Source organism: Branchiostoma lanceolatum, chromosome 9 (assembly GCF_035083965.1).
Source record: "Branchiostoma lanceolatum isolate klBraLanc5 chromosome 9, klBraLanc5.hap2, whole genome shotgun sequence".
NCBI lineage: Eukaryota > Metazoa > Chordata > Leptocardii > Amphioxiformes > Branchiostomatidae > Branchiostoma > Branchiostoma lanceolatum.
In genome coordinates, this window is record NC_089730.1 from 17361838 (window position 1) to 17383971 (window position 22134).

The 22134-nt window shown below is 39.0% G+C and overlaps 1 protein-coding gene across 3 annotated transcripts in view; it reads left to right on the forward strand.

The window, feature by feature from the left end:
- Positions 1-22134, forward strand: part of LOC136441516 (leucine-rich repeat-containing protein 4C-like) — a 60552-nt gene that overhangs the window by 22357 nt on the left and 16061 nt on the right. The window contains exon 1 of one of the 3 annotated variants that reach the window (XM_066437851.1): positions 9159-9565. The exons of the other annotated variants lie outside the window; for them this stretch is intronic. The gene's annotated coding sequence lies outside the window, so the exon portion shown is untranslated. Of the gene's footprint in view, positions 1-9158; positions 9566-22134 lie in introns of those variants that run through there. 3 annotated transcript variants of the gene reach the window in all.

Sequence of the window (22134 nt, forward strand, 5' to 3'; positions counted from 1 at the left end):
ATATGCTATTTAAAAGTAGCTGTAGGAGGGCTCTTTGTTGGAAATGTTGGTGTTTTTGAGCTGGAATTGACAGGTAAGGGTTGTTGCTATTTCATTTAGTTAGAAAAACAGGGTTTTAGCCGTGTTTGAAGTGTCCGGTACACTTTGAAATAGGTGTAGTTTGGATGTGATCAGGGCTTGTCAAGGGGGGTCAAAGGTCATCTCGCCATGTTTTGATAAAATTTCACCACTTTGCGCCGGTGGAAAATGGGCGAAACTCAGTAGATTGGCACTTAAGAGGTCAGATGCCAATGTGAGTTTTCCATGACCTAAACTTCAGGTAGGTGACTTTTAACAGCCTTTTTCTTATATGTTCATCATTGCAGTCTATGGGCGAGTAAAATGCTGTTCTTTACCCATCACCTGGGGGAGGAGTATGGTTATTGGAAAGCAACATCCATGTTTTAATGCCAATAAATCTAAAGCTATTTTCGTGTCGCTATTTTTGTAAACGGATTTACAAGCACTTTGACGATAGGAAGATTTAGTGCACTTTTTTTAGTTATGGTACTAGCGAAAGTGTGGCGTTTGTCTGCTTGTGTGTTTGTTGTTTATCCTTTTATGAAACAATATGTATACATTGGGTCATGGGTCGAATCATAGATCAAGCTCTATCATGGTTACATCAATACATCAATCAACACCAGTTTCTAGCTACCTCCATTAATATGTTTGTTTTAATTATGAATACAAATCATATTTCCCCCCAGTCAGGCGTGATGCTTGTGCGTATCTGAAATTTGGGGGAAAAATAATGATTCAAACATTAAGCTTCTGAAAAGTTTTCGAGTTCTACTGATTCCAAACTCTACGTTGCCAGGTGCCAAGGTTGCGGAATGACTCCATTCATTGCTTTATTGAAACGTTAGTGTGTGAAATCCACTTTGCAGATGCTTTGAGTCTTGCCATTCAAAACTAAGGAATCCAAGCACTGCAGTTGATGTCACGTACCAGGCCGACTTGCGTTGACATTTACGTATGCCTTGCTGCTTAAGTACAATTTGATCTCCTGCGGCCAGACTCCCCTGCACTGTTATTCTGACATTTGAATCTACCGAGGCTAATTTGATGTGGCATCCGTATTCTTTAGGGTAGCCTTGCTCTGACATTTCTGTACAGTTATGACAGCCTCACGGTCCTCTATCACTGGCCTAGCCTTCGGAATTGGGTGTTGCCTCCTGCAAGTTACAACAGTACGCGCCATTGAATTTCTTTGTCATGTATACTCCATTGCTATTTTTTTTATTATCCATAAATTCTTTTCATTCAGACGCTTAGGTGTATATTTTCCCCATTTTTTTTTTAAATACCACGTTGAATTCCATCCCCACCTCTTAGTGTATTAGGCAAGTGCCTGTCTCCGTTCCCTAAAATAGCACCAGTCTGCAAGTAATTGTTTCCATGTCACCATATTATAGACAGCTGGTTATCCTCATGCAAGCTAGCAGAGAGAAATGATTATGATGTTGGTGCCTCCACATGCAGAAAGGATAGTCAATGAGTTGTCCCTTTCAAGGCAAGGTTTCATACATATTTCTCCCTACAAGAGCATTGAACGATCCCCATGGCATGGAGATCCGTTCAACATCCCGCCCAATTAGGAACATTGAATTTCATCTTTTCTTTTCCAATTACCCGAGATTCGCTGCTGTTGATTAGAGGCAGCCGCTGTCATTGTTTGCACCATACCTTCTGTTACGAGTCCGTCTGGAGGGGCTTAGTAGAGTGCTGTTCTCACCACGGTGCCCCAGTTTATTCTAAGTCACTTATCTTTTATGCTTTTAGTCTTTTACGCTTCGGGTTCATCTTTTTTTTTTAAATCTATTTTACCAGATGTACATACGGGTTGTACTTATTTGGACCCAAAAAGTATAGTTACACGTTACGACAAAAATAATAACTCAAGCAACTGGATAGAATTTTATCCAGTTGCTTGAGTAACTATTTTTTGCTTATCTTTTTATCTGGATGTCTAACCTTCATCAACGTATAGTTACATGTATTGCATAATTCAAAAGTTATTCTGAAAATGCCGTTTTACAGGGGATTTTATTTTGGCATGCAAAATACGACGGTAATTCTATTAGGCAAGCATTCTATCTACCAACTGATTAACCGTAACGATCTATATTTATGACATATAAACCAATGATAGATGTAGCTATTCATTTTAGTTGGCGAACTCCATGCTAATGAATTCAACGACATAACCCTATAATCACTTCCATTTGTTCAGGCACAATCCCTAATGACGGTATTTACTCATTCTCATGATCATACAGTTGCGGATGATTCGAACGAAAACGTAAATTGATTAAAATGTCGTATTAGTATTCCCGTCCCTACTCTATAAAACCAAAATAATCCAACTACGCTGGACCTCAAATGCCAACAAACATTGTTAATGTGAGACTGATGTAACTAACAGATTTACTCAGTTGAAAAGCTACGGGATTTTTGCAGGCAATGGCAGCAAGGGGCCGGGGATAAGCATCATTGCAACGAAAATAATTATTCCGTGCTTTTGATAACAATCAAAAGTGTTATAGACGCGGTTGATACAAAATACGTCTGAATCAGTATTACATTGTTTTTTTCTGAACACATTTGGCGTAGCCTTTTTTTTGTAATCAACTGTAATTGGCATGCAGCTTGTTAAATTTGCGTACATCGTAAAACACCCGCTTGTTTCCTTTGGTGCATATTCACACTTTTCTCGTACAATTCTTTTTTTTTTTAAAGATTCATTTACAGAAATCGTATTGTGTTGGATATTTGTCTTGCTGACGATTTGCACTAAAATAACACCCTAAGAAATTCCAGCATGATATGTATCACATGTATGATCCAACTTATGTGAAATATTAATGGTGCAAATCATATACATTGGCAAATCGCAGCGAAATCCCTTCTTTCGGGCATGGAAAAATCGAATCAGATTGGAGTCAGGAACAGAATACTTGCAAACCAACTCATGTAATAGGTAAAGCCTCAATCAACATTACCTTCCTAAGGCCTGTTCCACGCGTTGCTGCTTTCAGCCCCAACACGTTCTCACGACTTAAAATCATTATAAGTCGATTGGGAAAGGGTTGATTATGTTATCTAAGCCTGTGGCATGCGGAATGATCCCGTTGTTTTCCCAACATGCAAGGCCAATTCCGGGAAATGTTTCTTAGGCCTGAGAGATTTCAAGAAATCGCAATCAATGCCGTGAGCCTGTGGGGCTTATATACACCCCAAATACATTGTATTAAGGATGTCTCAGGGGCCCATTCGTACAATGGTTTCTAACTGTGTAGGTGGGACCTAAAGTTGGATTCTTCTACAAACATACATACTTTCTGTAAACACCTTTATAGTCCCAAAACGAGGTCTACGTATACTGAACAAGGCTGCTGTTGCCTACAGCCATATAGTCATTTCGTATATTGAACAAATGATTGAGTTTGACACCATTAGACATAAACCTGTGCGTCAACCCCTCAAAACAAATAGGTTCAATATCTTTATGTTGTTATCCATACAAATATCAACTAGCATTGATTTTTTACTACAAACATGCCGTGTTTGCATTACTACAAGATCAATTCACTTCGCCTGATTCCCTTAACATCCAATCGCGAGGATTCTGAAGGCACATTTCTTTGCCGGGAGGAAGACATCTCTGTCTACTGTTTTCTTAAGAAAGTGATGCTCTGGGGAGCCCTGTGTCGGTTCATTCACTCAATATTTGTCTTTGATCGAATCATAACGACTCTAAAAGATTTAATTAATTGTGCTTTATGCATTCCTAAGTTAACGACTGTCATACAGTAACATTGTTAACGCACGCTGTCTCAATCAACGAGTCTAAATGCAGACTATTCAATGAACACGAGGCAGACATGTTTCTATGGTAATCCCCCTGTACGAACCCTTCTTTCATCCGATAGTGAGTTAAGTGTATATAAATCTGGCGCATGTATACGGCTCCTTTAAGCGAACTTTACGGCAGAACGGCATTGAACAGATTGCTGTTAAGATAATGGAATTTGTAGCATCTGCAGCAGCAGCTTGTCGCGCATTACATTTAAACAGTCATGCAAATATAACAAGAGACACTGACTTATCAGTTATCTGATTGATTGATTGATTGATTGATTGATTGATTGATAACTAGATAGATGGATGGACGACTAGATAGATAGATAGATAGATACTATTAGATATTTTAGATAGATAGATAGATAACCAGATAGATAGATAGATGGATGGATAGATAGATACATAGATAGAATGATAGATAGATAGATAGATACATGTAGATAGATAGATAGATAGATGGATAGATAGATGACTCTAGTATTAAAGTTATCCTGACAAAGCGACATAACATTGGGCGCTGAAATTCCGTTCTGTATTTCACAGAATTGACAGTTGTGGACGAGGATGATGCGTGGACTGACCTAAGGCCAAGTATAATGTTAACCAAGCCATTCCATTTCCCCTAAAAAGGCCTTCACTTACATCACGGACCCATTTCTTTGTGCTTTCCATCCACGGCGAGAGTAGTGGTGGGATATTGAATATCGTAAAAACGCACTATAATTACTTACAGACCGAAAATAATTAAATTGGATCTCAATTCCTTGTCATTGGTTATGGTGCGTTTTACGCCTGGAATGATGCTTCCAATTTGAGGCCGGTCGTTCACATGTCTGTGGGAACGACCAGCGGTCGAAACAACTCCGTTCCACAATAACGGCGACTTCGCTGCGACCGAGCAAGAAGGCAGAGCGCTCAGCACATTTCATTCAAGAAAAAGACGACTTATTTTTCGCCAAGTGTGTTTTGCTGTATTTTCAGTCATACGCATTTGAAATATCATAATTTGTGTATGATATTCCAATTATGAAGTAAAGGTTTAGCTAAATTCAATCTAGATTGCAGCGACGTCGCAGCGCGATCGCCGTCTCGTGGAGTGGGGCCTAAGTGGTTCTGTTATCAGCCTACCCGGTCTTTCTGATGCTAAACATATCGGATGGCCCACCTGAGTGAGGGCAGTGGATTATCTGACAAGACCAAGGTCTGGGCCGGAAGGATGTAACAACATCCTTTGATATTGTACATGGAAGCATGCAACGTGGATGTTGCAGCGTTACTTAGACGGGGGGAACCGTTGGGTATTCATATATATTTGCATGAAGAACACTACTTCTATCGTATACCACCTAGATAAGATCGGCAACTAGATCCTCCTCTTCGAAAACGATTGCATTGATTTACTTCACCGCCGGGTATAGACCATCGAGGTCTCGTTGCTGGTTAATTATGTCACCGTGCAAATGTATGGACTTACAAATTAATTTGCTTCAGCTTGCTGCATAGATTCCAACAGCCGATGGTCATCCGTCGAGGTATTGGTGACATTATCTTGTTTTTTGCCTGCGATGACTGCCTTGACCCTTCGAACTTTATTTCAAGGCTACGCATTGACCTTTTCTTACAGGTTAATCCCCGTTTCATAAGCTGCAAAATTGGAAGGGGTAGGGACCAAATAGTATTGGGATGTCTTAATTTTTTGCTTTAAAGTGGGCTTGATTGAAGAAGGAACTATGCAGCACTGTTGCATAATACGGTTATATGAAAAGCGAGACAGAATTACCCATACATGACTATATATTGTAACAAATACACTGGTTTCGAAAATATTTTGTACTTAGAATTGTAGGATAGATTAGCCTTGCAGAACAGATTGTTTATTTCATGCCATACATTGTACCATGTACGATTGTTGAGCAATAAAGTTCACTTCACTATAAAGAAGACCATCGTTATAAGTATAGCGCGTCAAACTGTTGCATAAGACGACTATGTTTTAACCATATAGTGAAGAACCTCCTAAAGCATTGCGCATTAAATGCGATACATCAATGCCTCAGTGCCAAGTTTTAAACCTAACAATTACGATGAATACATTCCTGTTGCCCACATTTAGTTATTATGGATTCACAGCTATCAGCAGCTACGTTTGTGATAGTGAGTTAGACAGACAACAATTACCTGAGAATATTTAAGGCCTCAAGATATTGTCTGTTTAATTAGCTTCTGATAAACAGCTTCTACATCAGTAAGTCAGTTAGCCGTAATAACACTCGACACGTGTATATTGTGCGCCAAAAAAAGTTACTCAAGCAACTGGATAAAATTTGAAACAGTCTTTCGCCGCTGTCTTTCGTCGGTGACAAAGGATAGGACTGGAAAACCAGGTTTTAACCAAAACTCTGAAGGAATATGTTAATGAGGTTAAAAAAAATGTCTTATTAATTACTAGCAAACAACCTTGTCATTAATTGATCTTCTTTTGAAGACTACATCAAGACATCTTATATTGTCTTAACATCATTAACATATCTATATATCTATTGTAAAACTGGTTTTCAAGTCCTATCCTTAGTCACTAACGAAAGACAGTGGATGCTGTCTTAAACGTCTGACTGTTTCAAAATTTTATCCAGTTGCTTGAGTAACTATTTTTGGTGTATCTTACTACCTGGATGTCTAACCTTCATCAACGTGTATATTGTGCATTTTTTCTAACATGATTTATGTACCGTATGAATGAATCGGGTATTTAAGCTTTGTTACAACGTAGGAGCTATGAAGGTATCAATTACAAAAGAATATGTGACCAACCAGGCCATGGACAATGTAATTTTGAAATAATTCTCCTTAGAATTAGTAGATCTCTGTAAAAATGACAGCTGAATATGTGAAGCCGCGAAATGTCATTGACATAAATTGTATAATAAACTTTTATAGAAGCCTGTATCTAATTAAACAAAATTACTAAAACGAAAAGCAGAAAAACTACATAGCCAATAAGTCCTACCAGTGCAAAGAGCTTTTGGAGTGAATGTAACCATGTTCCGAGGGCCCATGAATAGTCTTAGAAATAATGTAATCCACACATCTTTCTCGGCATTCTTACAAAAACAATTTCAACATCCCTTGATAGTAAGCGACAAGATTGGCATTGATACAGACGCGATGTTGGTTGTGCATATCCGATATTGAATGTATCTATGACGTTCCATGACATCAGCTTTCTGGCTTGAGGTAAATGTGACGCATGGACTACTCCTGGCGGGCGGCATTGTCGATGCAAGTATGTGCTAAAGGATTCAATCTTTGAAGTATGTGTTTAGAATCATTAATGGAATTATTGGTTGGCTCTACTCGAAGGTATGTGTTAGTTTGCATAGTTTTGAACATTTTGGCCGCCTATTTTTAGCATTTACTTCCCTTATATCATCGCAGCTTGTAACTTCAAAAGGTACCTATTAGTAGAAGTAGTAGTAATTAGTTTATTGATAAAAACATGGGGCAAAACGGCATTGCAGTATGGAGACTGAATTGCGCCGCAGCTTACAAAAACGTATACAGTAAAGTCACCACGGTAATATTACTATGTACATGTAACGTGGTTAACAGTTCATACATCCCAATGATCGTCAAGACGTTGACCAACACAATTAAAAGCTTGATCTATGTTCGACATTACTAAAAGCAAGGTTACTGTCATCCGGAATAACAGATCATTAGACAATATCGTCGACGTAGATGACAGAAGCTTCTGCGTTGACTGCTTTTATGTACAGCAAGACTTAGGGCAATACATTCTATATTTATTTCAATGACAAAGAAATAACTACTTCCTAGAAAACAAGTATGGAAAACAAATGACACTAGGTGATATCTTTATTATTTTTTCAGAATCATTCTGATGTCTAAATTGAAATTTTTTGGATTTGTTTTGCTTTTCTATTTATCGGAGGTAGATAGAACATAACCTTACTATGTGTGTGTTACACAATTTTTTTCATTTTTACTAAACGGATGAGTAACATATCAACAACCTATTTTGCACACAAACCAATTATATCCATCTGGATTTTGTTTTATAATATCTAGATAAATGACTAATCCTCCAAAATCAACTTCGATCTTACTTATTGCATATGGAATAGATATCATGCAAGTGCAATAAGTGTAGACCAATTTTGCAAGAATCAGTCGTTAACAAGAGATCCGAAGTCGATATTGAAAGTAAGCTTTGTTATCCATCCTAGATATATTCGAAAATATAACTAATCCTGTTTTTATAACTGCATAAAGAGCCAACCGTTGACCCCTGTACACGTTTTCATACATGCGAGACGGTAGGCAATTTCATGGTTATTCTCAGCTTCAAATACATTGAAATATGGCACTGTTTGATTGCGGTTATCGAGGCAAGTCATTGGTACAACGTCAGAACATCTCCCCTGTGGTATTCCGCAGTCCCTAGCAACGCGTCCCATCTGTTAAATCCTGTCTTGATGTTCAAGAAAATACAAACTTCTTTACCCCACCATTCCGCTAGGGTAGCGACAGCGCTACGACCGAGCGATTTGACGGACCGAATTCCATGGACAAAAACGAATATTTTCAAGCTGTGTGAGTGTTATTGTATTGTAGACACCTTTTTATATTTTCCATGATATTTTAATTATATGAAGTCAAGGGTACACAAACACTCATGTCGATTAATTACGTATTCTTTTCTAGTACTAAGATAGAAGGAGGCAGATTGATAGCGTACTATTTTATATCATGTTAAGCCTTTATTACATAGGCAAAGTGCCTGCAGCGTCTATTCTTTATGCCCGTGTCTATACGCACCAATAAGTACTGTATTTAGCTCAGCTCTTGACATGCTTCCTCGTAATACCGGTCCCATAAACTCGAGAATATTTTAGCATCATGTCCGAGATCGAACTGACTGGCATTAGATGTTTTATCATCCGGCTAAACATGTGCACTTTATTTCACGTTCATGTTTCAAGATGCTCTGGGGAATCTGACGGTTTCGTCGTAAAGCCTGCGTACCCTAACCGCGAGCTCCCCAATTACCGAGATACTCTCTCGTTGTGTTTTATCACGGGCAGCAGACAGTGCACGCTTTGTCATTCAGCAAGCTTCGCTCCCCATAATGTGTCGGGATCTCTCAATTACTTCTTCATTTAAACGGAAATGAAAGGCTTTGGATATTATGATTGGAGCGCTATGGTGACTTCGTGCTGTCTGTGAGCTTCCATTACTTCACCATTCTACTTTCTATTTATGGCTAAGGCGTAAAGCCAATTTTTAACTAACATGTCCGGACGTATTGCTTGCACTGTTTAATGATTCCTGGGGCGGACGCGGAAGGCATTTCATTCGATGAATGTGTGATTGTTATTGATCTAGTTAACGTTAACGGCAGATACCTATTTCGTTGGAGGATTGACTTTGGTGTACGGCGGCTGGCCTATGGATGCCCCGGGAAATTCTCTGCGTCACAGGCATAATGCAGGATCATGCTCCAAACCCGGGGAAGGATTTTTAATGTCAATGTCTGCATTGTAGAGATTGTCTCATATGTAAGATAGACTCTTCCGTTTTCTTGTGGTATCTTTGAGTATTGGCCAAAGTACGAGACAACACGGCGTGAGTCGAAAAGGTAAGGACTACAGCTTTGTGTAATCTATGTTTATACAGTAAGTATATACGGATCGTTGTTGGCTTGTATTGCTGCCGTATGGTATTCAATAATTTGCTAAAAGCCAGGCATGAGTGGTACATATGTGGCCTTAAGGATTTATTATTTCCAGCTCCGGATATCGAATAGGATAAGGCATAAGAGACTACAGGATTTGTGGGCTTGAAGAGTCTGTACAAACTCACGTTAGTGAGAATGCAAATTTAGACAATAGAATAAATACGTGATCCCCAAAAGCGGTGACGTGACGCTCTTAATAATATGCTACATTCTTTAATCACGGAAGCTATTTTAGGAATACCAGGGCATAGCTGCGCCAAAACCAATCCTCTGTTCTTTTAGTAACTTATTTAGAATTCGAAATTCGAAAGACTATTTTACCATGATTGATTTCAGATAACCTAAAAGAAAGCAGTACCCATGATCCTTATAAGCAATACAAATTGTCAATACGATTCCTCCTCAACTTGCTTCTACTAAGTCCTCTTGGAGGATAAATACTTCTATTGCCCTCTTCTTAAAATTCCAGAAGAAAGCACAATAATCGAGTTATCCTTAGCTTTGAAAAAATGTATGTTTTGCCTAGTTTAAAGATTTAGGTGATCATTTGAGCTATTTTGGTTCAGAAAACTATTTGTTGCTGTGTACGTATTATATACTAACCAGTCCTCAGAAAATATATTTCCGGTGAATGCAAGGTTTGTATTAGTGCTGTTACCTGTTATTTCACACAGATACAGTGGATAGCATACACTACATTAGTGAATCGTTGCCTTTCTGATGTTCCATGGATTCCTATGATGACACTGGATGCATAGTTTGGTGTTTCGTGTCCGTACTTCTAATGAAGTATTTAGCTTCATTAGACATGTTTTAGTTGGTTTGCTTTCACACTATCAGTGTATTTCCATGGGTAAGCTTACAACTGACAGTGTGTTTTGTAGATGTAGCCTACCCAGAAGAATAACACGTTCTACCATTGCCTCAATGGACAGGAAGAGGGGTTGTATAACTCCCGTTGCGTATTTTCTCATAAGGCAGCATAGAATGTTAAATGATATGATGGTATCAGCTGCGCTATTACGTTTTCTTTATGTCAGCCAGCCCGCCAAACGAAGCGGCACGTAGCAGCCATTGGAGGGGATTGACGACCAATTTCAAGGGGAGCACATGCGTGTTCTGTGCAGGACTCCCTTCATTAGTGCTGAATACCAATGTATTATGGGATAAACACAAGCTCCCCCTTAGTCCCACTGGTACCGCAGACTTAAGTCACCGTGAATTAATGTATTTTGGGGCTCCATTTTCCTCGCTAAAAATGGTACAAGTTGAACTCAATATTCATCGGTGGTACATCTACAATAGAATACGTTGATGAATAGCAAAACTATCTGGGAGCTTTATAACTAAAACAAAACAAAAGAAACTTCTTTAAACAGACGGTGAATCAAATGATGCATGTGGATTTAATTGTCATTTGCTAATGCTATCTCCATACTTAAGTGTTAGAAAGATAATGATAGTACATGCATGCATGTCTATACCTTAAGATGGCGTATTAATTATAGGTAATATGATAATTATATGACCGTCAATCTTAAGTATCCACTAGCTCTGCTAACAGAAAGCATATGCAACTAAAGCACGTTAAGGTATCATGATGACAGGCTGGTTTAAGAGAAACGAATCCTTATATAAACCCCTCATCTGTCTCTGTTTTGCCGTGTTGAGATGCTCCTAATGATGATCACACCATTCCGTTAAGACACTATCTGCTGAAACGACTGGGCGTGCCCCAGATTCCATAAAAAGATTGATTGTCGGCATTTCAGTCAATTTCAGAAAATGGAAAAGGTTTAAGGCTCTGACGAATGGGGCAATAATGTCATAAATTAATCTGGCTTGCCCCCTTTCCGTCAGAATAAGATCGTTCTTTTAGGTTACGAATCGCTCCTAAAACCCAATAGGACGCCCCAAGCTGATTATGGGCGGGGGGTCGGCTGGTGTAACGAGAGGTGTTCAATCTTTAGTTGCTGCTTTGGCTTTATGATATGCACAATCATTACTCTAAGGTATAGAAGTAAAAGAATGGATTAATAGGAACGTACAACACGTAGGCTGAATTGAATCAACATGAATTCGATTGGTATCGTGATGCATTACTAAGGTTGATCAAGAACGGAACAAGTAAATGTGATCAGTTGACATGCTTTTCCTTTTGCTTAGTTTTAACGGATAAGTTATAAGTATATGATACAATTAATCACCAAAGATAATTTTGAATGGTAAAAAAGCCAAGTTTGCTTCAATGCATGCATGTATTGTACCTTAAAATGCTATTAATAAGGAGGTTAGAATTTAATTTAGATGTATAGGAATATGCACATGTCGCTAACATATTTATAAATGGGTTATTATAGTTCAATCGAACCAATAAGAAAGGTGATAATAATCCTGCATTTAAAACGTTAGACAATATACATTATGTGGTTTACGATATGATTGATGGATCCATCAGCATTATCTATATACCCATAACCACACTAGAGTTTGTTGATGGGATGCGCACAGCGATATAGAGTTGACGCTGTTAGATCCATCTCCAATACCATAAACGATGCTGTCATATTGCACCAACCACAGACATTAAAGATGCACACTGATACTGATAACGACAGAGCCCGCATGGCTCCTCGTAAAAGATAATTGTAAAATATTAATGGTATTCATAGAAGATGAAGATATTTGATGCGGTAGACAAACCTACACTGGCAGTTAAGGTTCGTGTTTTATCATTTGCTTCTTAGCTCATTATCATTCAAGTCATATATAATCAAGTAGAATGATGTTAGCTTGTGATTGCAGCATAACCAGTAAGATCATTAAAACGTAGACTGCGATAAATCTAACACGATAGAGAAGCAAGGAGTAGATTATAAATTAACTGATATTTTCGGAAACCATTCATGGAAAACGAAGTCGTGAAAGGTCGAAAAGACGTGCCTTAATCAAGTCTTAGAAGGAACAAACATGGCCGAAATCATACTGCATGTCTGCATTGTGGAGCACAAAAAGAAGTAGAGTTTTGGGATAGCTCCTGAAATTGTATTTATTTTACTTCTATCATGATATTCAGCAAAATCGAGAGACATGTCACCGTAATTTTTTTTTTCCTTTTTTGTTTACACTGGATTCTTTTTCATAGGGAAAACATCGATTGAACAGGTCAAGTGTCTTCAATCCAGAAAATCCTGGTAACATCGGTTTATATTATAGCTCTTCTCCAAAAATGTAGTGGGTTCTTTAACGAGAGCGACATGTGTTCTCCTCAAAAACAGGATCTACCTTCGCTTTACATCCCATGCGATAGGACGTCCCTTACTGAAACTAGGTACTTATTTTCACCTGGTGAAATAGGTGTAATCTTAATTCCCAAGGAAAGAGCATTGGGATTTGAACCAATATCCTTCAGATTATAAGTCAACAGCCATAGACACAAGACTACACTGTTACATGTTACGTACTGAACAGGATTTGGCGGTTAATCCACAAACTACGTATCTTTTTTTATATCTATGCTAGGGCCTCGTCCTCAGCATTAGCAGCAGAACTGGATAATACAGCAGTCACGATTAAATGTTCTCAAATACGTCTCCATAAGTCCATGAATTGTTCTCTCAACCAAACCATGACTCCACCGCGACTACTGCCATTGTTAATTTCGAGCATCATTAACAAACGAATGATGGATCGGCCTTGTGCACGAGACAAATGTTCCAATGGTTCTATAGAAAGCCGTACAGAGGGGTCAAAGAGCATCTCCAATAATTATTATTATTACTTTGCCGCGAATATGGCATTGTATTTTTTCGTGCCGGGTCTGCTTGCATGTCGTTAAATAGGGTTTTAGAAGACAAGATGTTCGCCGTATTCTAAAGTAAGAATAATGAAAGAGCCCCAGGATAGAACAGGTCATTCATCAATGTCGGTGCTGTAGACATGCTGGTTCATCAGAATGGTCCCTTGGACCTTGTGCAATGTCCACTTTCATTACGGGACAAAGCAATACTACAACACCAGTCTGGACCACTATAAATAAGAAAAGGAAGTAATCCATCACTTTATGAATTTCATGTATTCTGTTGGTGGCAATTATATAATACATATGCCGGTGAAATTATGCTCAAAAGTTGCAAAATAAAGATCAAAATTGTCCTATTTCTTTTATTTCGTAGATAAGAAGAAATGCATTTGTAATGGAGAGTGTAGTCTTCATTTCTACCACTCTAATTTCAGAGCTTAATATCCAGTGTACATTTATTTGAATGATGCGTTCCCCCAACAGTGCAATCAGTATGTTAGTTCCAACACATAAATAGCTAGAGTAACCGTTAATGATAAAACTATCTAGTCCTTTTATGATGATCCTTAAAGGTTTCAAAATTTAGGAGACAATCCTTGACGAATTAAGCTGGACCATGAATTTCTCAGCAGTCATTTGAGCTTTATACGTGAGCAGACTTCTTTTCTAGATTGGGGTTTTAGGTTCATCAATCAGTGAAGTGGCATGATCAGGTCATTGCCACATTGATGAGGATTGTTTATAGTATCTCTTAGAATCTCTCGCTGGCAGGAACTAATTAGACAATCATATCGATTTTTTTTCGAAAATATAAAGCAACAGAATTTGGACCACATTTGCTGTAAAGGGACGTTATGATTAGAAGTTTTATAACCTATTGTTAGGTTTAAGAGGCGCAACCAACAAAGTTGGCAACAAGCCCTTCACTAATGAAGAGACTACAGATTAAGTTGACATTGACAATTTTAGAAATCATAGTGCCAAGCTATATTCATCAGCGTGGTTGTATGAAATAAGTTTTCAAATATGCACTACGACTATTCATATAATTTTACAGCAGATTCAAATCGCATTTGAAATATGACAACATGTTTTGGGACAATAGAAACAGTTTACCTGACGTTATGGGATAGCATGAACGTTCATCTGAGTTAGTGAAAAACATTTCGAATAGATAAACTCTTCTCCAGTTAAAAAATAGACATACTGAAATGTCGACTAATTTTCGTCTTCAGCTGTCTGAATTTCTGCATGTGTGACGTCAGCAATGAGTCAAAGGTTGCCGGCAGTCGATATCACCCTCGTCCCGGATGAGAGCGGGTTGGTGCGCCCTAATATGTGATGTAGATGGCTGTTATGGGCATTTTATACGAGATCGAATGATATTCAACAAATTGGTAGCTCTATGAACATCCAATATTCAATCGGGAGACGTTACAAATATCACCATTGGTCAAAACACTTCGTTTTGAGCTCCTTTCCAGAAGACACAGCCGCAACAGCAATATACTTAAAGGTCATAATATTAACCACTTGTGCTCTGGTGGAAGTACAGTCAGTCAATTACAAAGGACAGCCTTTTCACAGCGCCATTCTCTATGCAAAAGGTGTGCCACGGCTGACCTAAGGTAGCCTTTGCTTAAGTCGGTGGTATTGTGTGCATTTTCGTTTGGTACCCAGTGTCAAAGGGTCACCTACCGGTCATAGCGTGTCTATGAATCAATCACCAAGCATAATCCTGTTGGGGAGCAGTAGGCAAACTTAGATTGGAAGAGACAGTTTGCCAGCAGAAAAAAGATGGATAGCTGGACGGTTACGGATAACGCCACCGTGCGTTTGCAGTTTATTTCACGTTGAAGTAACAGCCGAAGAAGAGCTGATTCTCAGAATACGGGCGTACGAAGTGCAGGCAATCCTAACTCTACCATATCGGCTTGAGGTTTTGTTTGATGTGTTCTGAACATGAACTGTTAAACTTATCTCCCCTACTTGTTACGGTCTGGCCAACAGCCATTAGGAGACAACAAAGATATCTTGAGAAGGATCAGCCAAAAGAAGGAGGATTAGCTGGCATTTTCCTGTCAATAAATAGTCGTTCAAGTACAAGAGACCTCGCGCCGTATCACCTACACGCTACCAATCGATAATCGTTTAAGGTGATCAGCTCGCTTCTGGAGTGAGCTGTAAAAGTCCATCTGCCGAAGAGAGTTCGGTGGGCAGCATACATAAAATTCTATCAGGGTACTTTACAAAGCATATAATTGGATGGAATTCATGTTGTAGTCGTAATTAAATCCATGTTCTAGCGCTTCAAGTAAAAGAGATAATTAGTTCTGACATCAGTTGAGCATCCACAAACATCGGTTGTAAAACTTAGTCCCTGAGACATATAACAGAAGATAAAGACTACCACTACAGTTCCGGTTTAGTGTTATTTGAACTGACCTCATATAGGATAACGGTTCTTATGTAAGTAATCTCAGCATGTTGTGTGCCAGTTTACTCCTTAGTTGCCATTTTACGTTATATTGCTTTAGAAATTGGTGATAAAAGTTGCAATGGGCAGCTGCTTAATTGTGGTGTTATGAGCTAGCAGAAAATCTTTACTACTAAAACCACGCATAAAGTAGCAATCACAAAGCAGTGTCAGGGAAACACAAATCTTTTGATAATCAATGGTATCAATTTAAACACAATTGGTTGTTGTTCTTTCTCAACAATCAATGAATGCCTTAACCACTGAAATATCTTAGTCAGATACCATAACATATCATTAACATTGACTAACACAGCATTAGCAACCAGTGGAGATTAACGTTTCATGTGCGACCGTAAGTCAGTCCAATCGGCAGGATGATGAGAGGGAGGTTTGTTAGCTTCCCGCTCTTAAATATCGACGTCCTTCAATTGATTACCTCTCGTAATTTCCGCAATCTCACGAAGTGTGTGGCAGGAAAACGAGATTTCGTTTGAACAAGAAACTCTGTGAGAAAGTCAAGAACACTCTTGTTAACACTGCTGCTGGGGTTAAAGCATTTCAAAGGTGGTAGCGTTAGAGGTCGTCCTTGTACTGAGGAAAAGGCCAATCCGTATGTTATTTGCACACGGAAATAGGATGCTCAGATTTCGCGGAGTTGCTCTTGTCTGGCATTGAGGTCAAGCAAAGTGCGCGCAGACACGTTCATTATTCTGTGATATGAGTAGTCACTGGCATGTGTCTTCTGATGAAATTATTTTGTGCTAGACATATTATTTTTAGATTAGTCTCTGTGCACTATGCACTAATGCTATTATGAATGGAGTCAAGAAGTCAGGTATGAAAAAAAAAACATTAAGAAAAAGTTTGTACTCTACATCCAGCACCAAAAAAAAAACGGTTACTGACCATAGAAAATTTTTATTCATGGCTTTCTCCAGTCGTAATCGTCTGTTCTTGCATTGTTGGCTATTTCATGTCCCGTTAACGAATCGAACACAATGCGAAAATGAATTAGAAAAATAAATAAATGAATAGATAAATAAATAAATAAAAGGAAATGAATAAACATTCCATTGATGTGACAATTAATGACAATTAATGTCTTAATCAATGAAGACCTTTATTGTTCATATATACCAGCTGTGTTAAAGCGAAAATAATGGTTACACATACGGGTATACATTGTCAAGCAAAGTACTTCTATGGTCTTAGTGAATTCGGTTTCTTTTTTGTGGCACACATGGAAGAACAGATTTGCTTTGTAGTCAAAGGTTTCTCTAGAGTTTTTTTATCTGTGCTACTTAAGTGTATGACTTAGGGAAACAAAAATCGTACCCGTCTATAAATTTCAACTCTTGTCCGTTGTATGATGGACATTCTAATACGGAATGGTGTCCATCTCCTGTATCTGGCTTATTGACACATCCCTTCAGCTTATACCCAACATAAAACTAGAGGAAATCTGACAGCGCATTTTTAAACTGTTAGGAGATATAATCGATATTGTCGTATATTGTTGAAATTAAAGTGCTTGCTTTCCTAAATGTATTTTAAAGTTTGCAGTTGAGTCATATATGGCATGATACCATGTATACTGATGTTTATACGCCGTATTATTGTCTGCAAGAAGGGAACATAATTGGTAAAATTCAATAAAAGGTAACATGAATGGTACCGTGAATCGTGGTACAGTGTAACTTTAGAAAAAAGTTTGTTTACAAGGTGGCATCAATGCAGCACATTAATGATTTGGCCCGATGGCGCTTAGGAAGCCGGATTTTCTTGTTAGTTTTAATTACATTTTCGGGATATTGTGAACAAGTAGAGTTGTGGGGATTAGATATAATCCTGCCTTTGTCGCCGTGTCTATTACGATGGCGATTGAAGGCGTGGATTAAGTATTTCCCTTGAGTCATAATAAGACTGAGGGCGGTCTGAGTGACACGCGCTAATAAGAAGATGATGCAGTCCAACTGATAATGTCTAGTATTCAATACTCTCTAATAAACAACTAGTGGTCTGAGGTAGGGTCTTATGGGCACGTTATTTATGACCTACAAAGAGCGGTCAATACTTCCCAAGTAACTTGGGGAAAATCGCTGACACAATTTATGTTTCCACTTGTAATTAGAACATTCCCCTCATGGCCCCGGCGAACCCTGGGTGGGAAGATTTACCTCCGTCATTATCTACGGACAATATAGGTACGTTTCATTTGTCGTTAGCGGGGTGAAATGGTGCATCTTTCTATTATGAGCAGGCGTAATGGTTCACGTAGGGAATCATCGTACTAACCATAATGGCGCTCGGCTGTGGACCACCGTACTTTGTCAGGGGAATTCATGTGGACCACCAGCTTCAAATGTACTTGGCAATGATGCTAACGCTACTTACTCAAAGAATCCTTTATGCTATGAACTACACGGTCCGTACAATAATCTTCTTTTCGGTCCCGCTTAATCACATTGAAGATAACGAATGTGGGAAGTTGGGGCAAATAATCAATCTGCGAGAATCGAAAATGGTTCGTTTCTTGCGCAATTCGTTTAATGTTCATACTTATAAGAATACGTTCACAAATATCAAAGAAACGATGATATACACCTGCTGCATCGACTTTATGTATTCATTTTATCGTTTAACGTCTTCGTTATGTTGACTCTTCCCGGGGTACGGCACGAATTTATTTAATCTTCATCTAAGAGGTTGGAATCCCAGTAGATTCGCAGTTTGCGTTTTAATTTTCTCAACAGGTAGCTGGGAGATTTCTTGAGAATATTAGAATTTGAAGATTCTGCCTTGATGTCTACGAAGTGTTAAGAACGTACATAAATAACTGTAGATCAGGCGTTGCGTGACAGGCCCCTGTGTGGAGGTGCTGGAGGTTGTAATCATCATGAAACAGTACAAGTTAAGACCACCGCAAAGATCCTTTGGCTAGAATATTCCCCTGTGATGTTGCTCTCCTTGACTGACCTTTCTGCGCACTACCGGATCCTGCGCACGGTCTGCGGAACATTCATCAGTGCAGAAATGATTGACATTGGGTTTGTCGCACCTTCTACTGAATTATGACTTGCGGCTATGTGATTTTCGCCGTTATTGAATTCCGTTCCTTTTATTAAATTGACATTGGACATTAAAACGCCCAGAGGCCCACCATTTTATCAATCCCAGCCATAAGGGGTCCACATTACTTAACAGCAGCGTGACTAAATATCGCACCCGAGAGAACTTCATCTCGTGCACTTTGCTACATTAATCGCCTTGGGAAATCAAATTAAGTCGGACACCCGCCTCTCTCGGCGTCAAGTTCTTCAGATATCTTTTGCAGCTTTCGCACTAGATTCAATCAACCTGTCTAACAGGATTATCTCCTGTGGTGTCGTTTTCACTCCATCAATAGAGGGCCTAGCCAAGAGAATTAACGGACATTCGAACTTAACTGGCACCTTAAAGCTTATTATTCGTGACGGAAGATAAGGATCCCAAGTTCATACAGATTCATCACATGCGCCTAATGATTGCGCCCTAACGAACGTCTGGTCCGAGAGGGCATCTATCACACTAGGCACACAATCGGGCTGATGGCAATGAGGAATGCTGGATACAACAGGGATAGAAATGATTCTAGGAAATTTCGAAACCTTGTTACAGACGTCTCCACTATTTTGATGATTCTCTTTTTCTTGGTAACCGTACCTATTCATGATGCACTTTTCAACCAATCAGCATATTCGTTGTCTACGATTAAGCATCGTTGGCTTTGAGACAGCATTAATTTCGCTGAATAACAGCAAAGCTTGTTGAATAACGTTAACAGCTATAGCAAAGGTTAATGAGAAACACAAAACAAAGATGAAACCGCTGTATTGCTTCGCTCACTCGGTGGTTTTATTCGATGGTTATAGCACATGACCAGGCGTTATGACACCATATACACCCCGGGGCGGGTCATTAACCCTTAATATTATACTACAGAATACCCAAAATTCAATAACAGAAATGTATCACCATCGCTACCATAGCAACACGTTATTGCTGCGTAGAAAGTAAGATGCCGACTTTTGCTCAACTGGATGTAGTATGTAAGTGTAATAGGTGTTTTTTACTCATTTTGCAAAAAGATTTATGGTAATGAGTACTAGTTTGTATACACTTCAACCATGTCAGAATAGACCTGACTGAATAGAGCATGCGGTTTCTCATTTTTGGTAAAAATTATGATACTGAGCATTAACTATTGACACCAGAACTTGTCAAAATATCCATAAAAGATTATTGAAACAATATATGCATACTGATTTAAAAAAAAACACACCAGACATATGTCGGTGAGCAAAAAAGAATGGCGTCCGTTTGAAAAATGTACCGGTCGGATGAGGATGAGAAGTTTGACGGGTCTTGCACGTAATTGTTGACGCGTCAGTCAGGAAGGCAGAAAGTTAGACATAAATTCATCGGTCCATGTCCTGCCATGAGGGAGCCATGGCATCCTGCCAGGGTGAGTGGGTAGGAGGCGCCATATGCATTAGACTTGATTACCTTTTGTGATATAGTGACATGACGTCCAAAGTGTGTGTTCGGCATGCCATTATAATCATTTGTTCCGGAAAAGTACAGTTAAGTGTAGCGTTAAGTAGAGAAAAAAAAAGCCTTAATGTTTGTATCATGGTACGTGTAAGTGAAGCAAGTTACGGATATTTCGTTATAATCTATGATGCTAACACAAGTTATGGATCATTTGTGATACTCGAAGATAAAAACATATTGCAACATGTGAGTATGACGCCGCCGCTGCGGCCGCCGCCATCTTGGTTTCACTTTTTGCATTTCATTGAATTATAGTTCTAGCGTTTTTGGACATACAACGATCTTTAGACTCTCTCAAATAGCTATCCTTGAATGTATACAACTAAAAGAATAAAATAACAGAAAATAGTTTAAAACGTACCTAAGAAACAATCGTGGCTACAATCTATTAAAATGCCAATCGGGACACCAACATGGAGACCAGTCCTTGCCTGCTTCATCGTAACGAACAGTTGGTGGAAACGTTCATAGCCAGCATCTATTCCAAATATGAGAACCATGTACATATCAAGGGTGACTTGTGTCTACGCACTATTTTTAGAGAAACAAAACTGCCAGAACAATTTTGTTATATCATTTCTATCATTAGGCTCGACGAAAATGGAGACCCGTTAGCACTCTGTAAGCTTCCTCAACCTTACAAGTATTTGTCATTTTATCTTGAGCAAAGATAATCTTTCCCACATGGGTGCCTGAGAAAATTCGTGTTACGGTTACATCCTGGGAATCTACAGAAGCACATATACATGTATGGGCTTTCCACCTTTGCTGCTACAAAGTCCTTTTGCAAACGAACACATCGGGGACAGTTGGAAACTTAGCCATTCTTCTAATTATAAAGTTTGGACAAAGAAAGTTCACCACACACGGATGCTTCGGGTAGGTATGTCAGACAGCACACATGGAAGCTTCTAACTTTATTACTGAAATCCCATTGTTTGCACGTACTCATCAGAGACAATCTGTAACTACGCCCGTCCTGCTAATTACAAAGTTTGAGCAAAGAAAGTCTATTACCTCACCCCGCTGCTTGAGGTAGGTGTGGTGGGGGAAATATTATTTTTTGCTTCAGGTAGATAATACTTGATTCATTACACGCTTATCTTTGTCGCTAGGGAGGCACTTAAAGCAATTATCCGTGCTGTGCACGGCATTAGCTGAAGCGAAAACATAGGGACCCATGGACAGTGATGGAACGTAAAGATTGTGACGTTCGGCGGCGTTATATCCGCCATGAATCCTGTCTAATGTATGCAAAGCAATCACCTGATTCGTCATGATACATGCGTGCAGTTGTCCGTCTGGTTATCCATCATACTCTCCAGGCGATTCATTCGAAACCACTTCAAATTCTAATTTCGAAGCAATTGATGGCTGGAGATTAGTCACTTCTTTGGTTTCGATACAATCAAATTTCGCTTACGTCGCCCACGAATGACAATGCGTGAGTGTAAATCAGTTACCGTAATCCTGCAACTATCCATTTATTAATATTCTGTGTGACTAATTAGGATTTATTTTCGCGATATGACCTGTCCAGTCCAGTCCCTTTGAGCCTTGTTTAATCTGGGCGCAGAACTTTCACTAGTTAGTTAT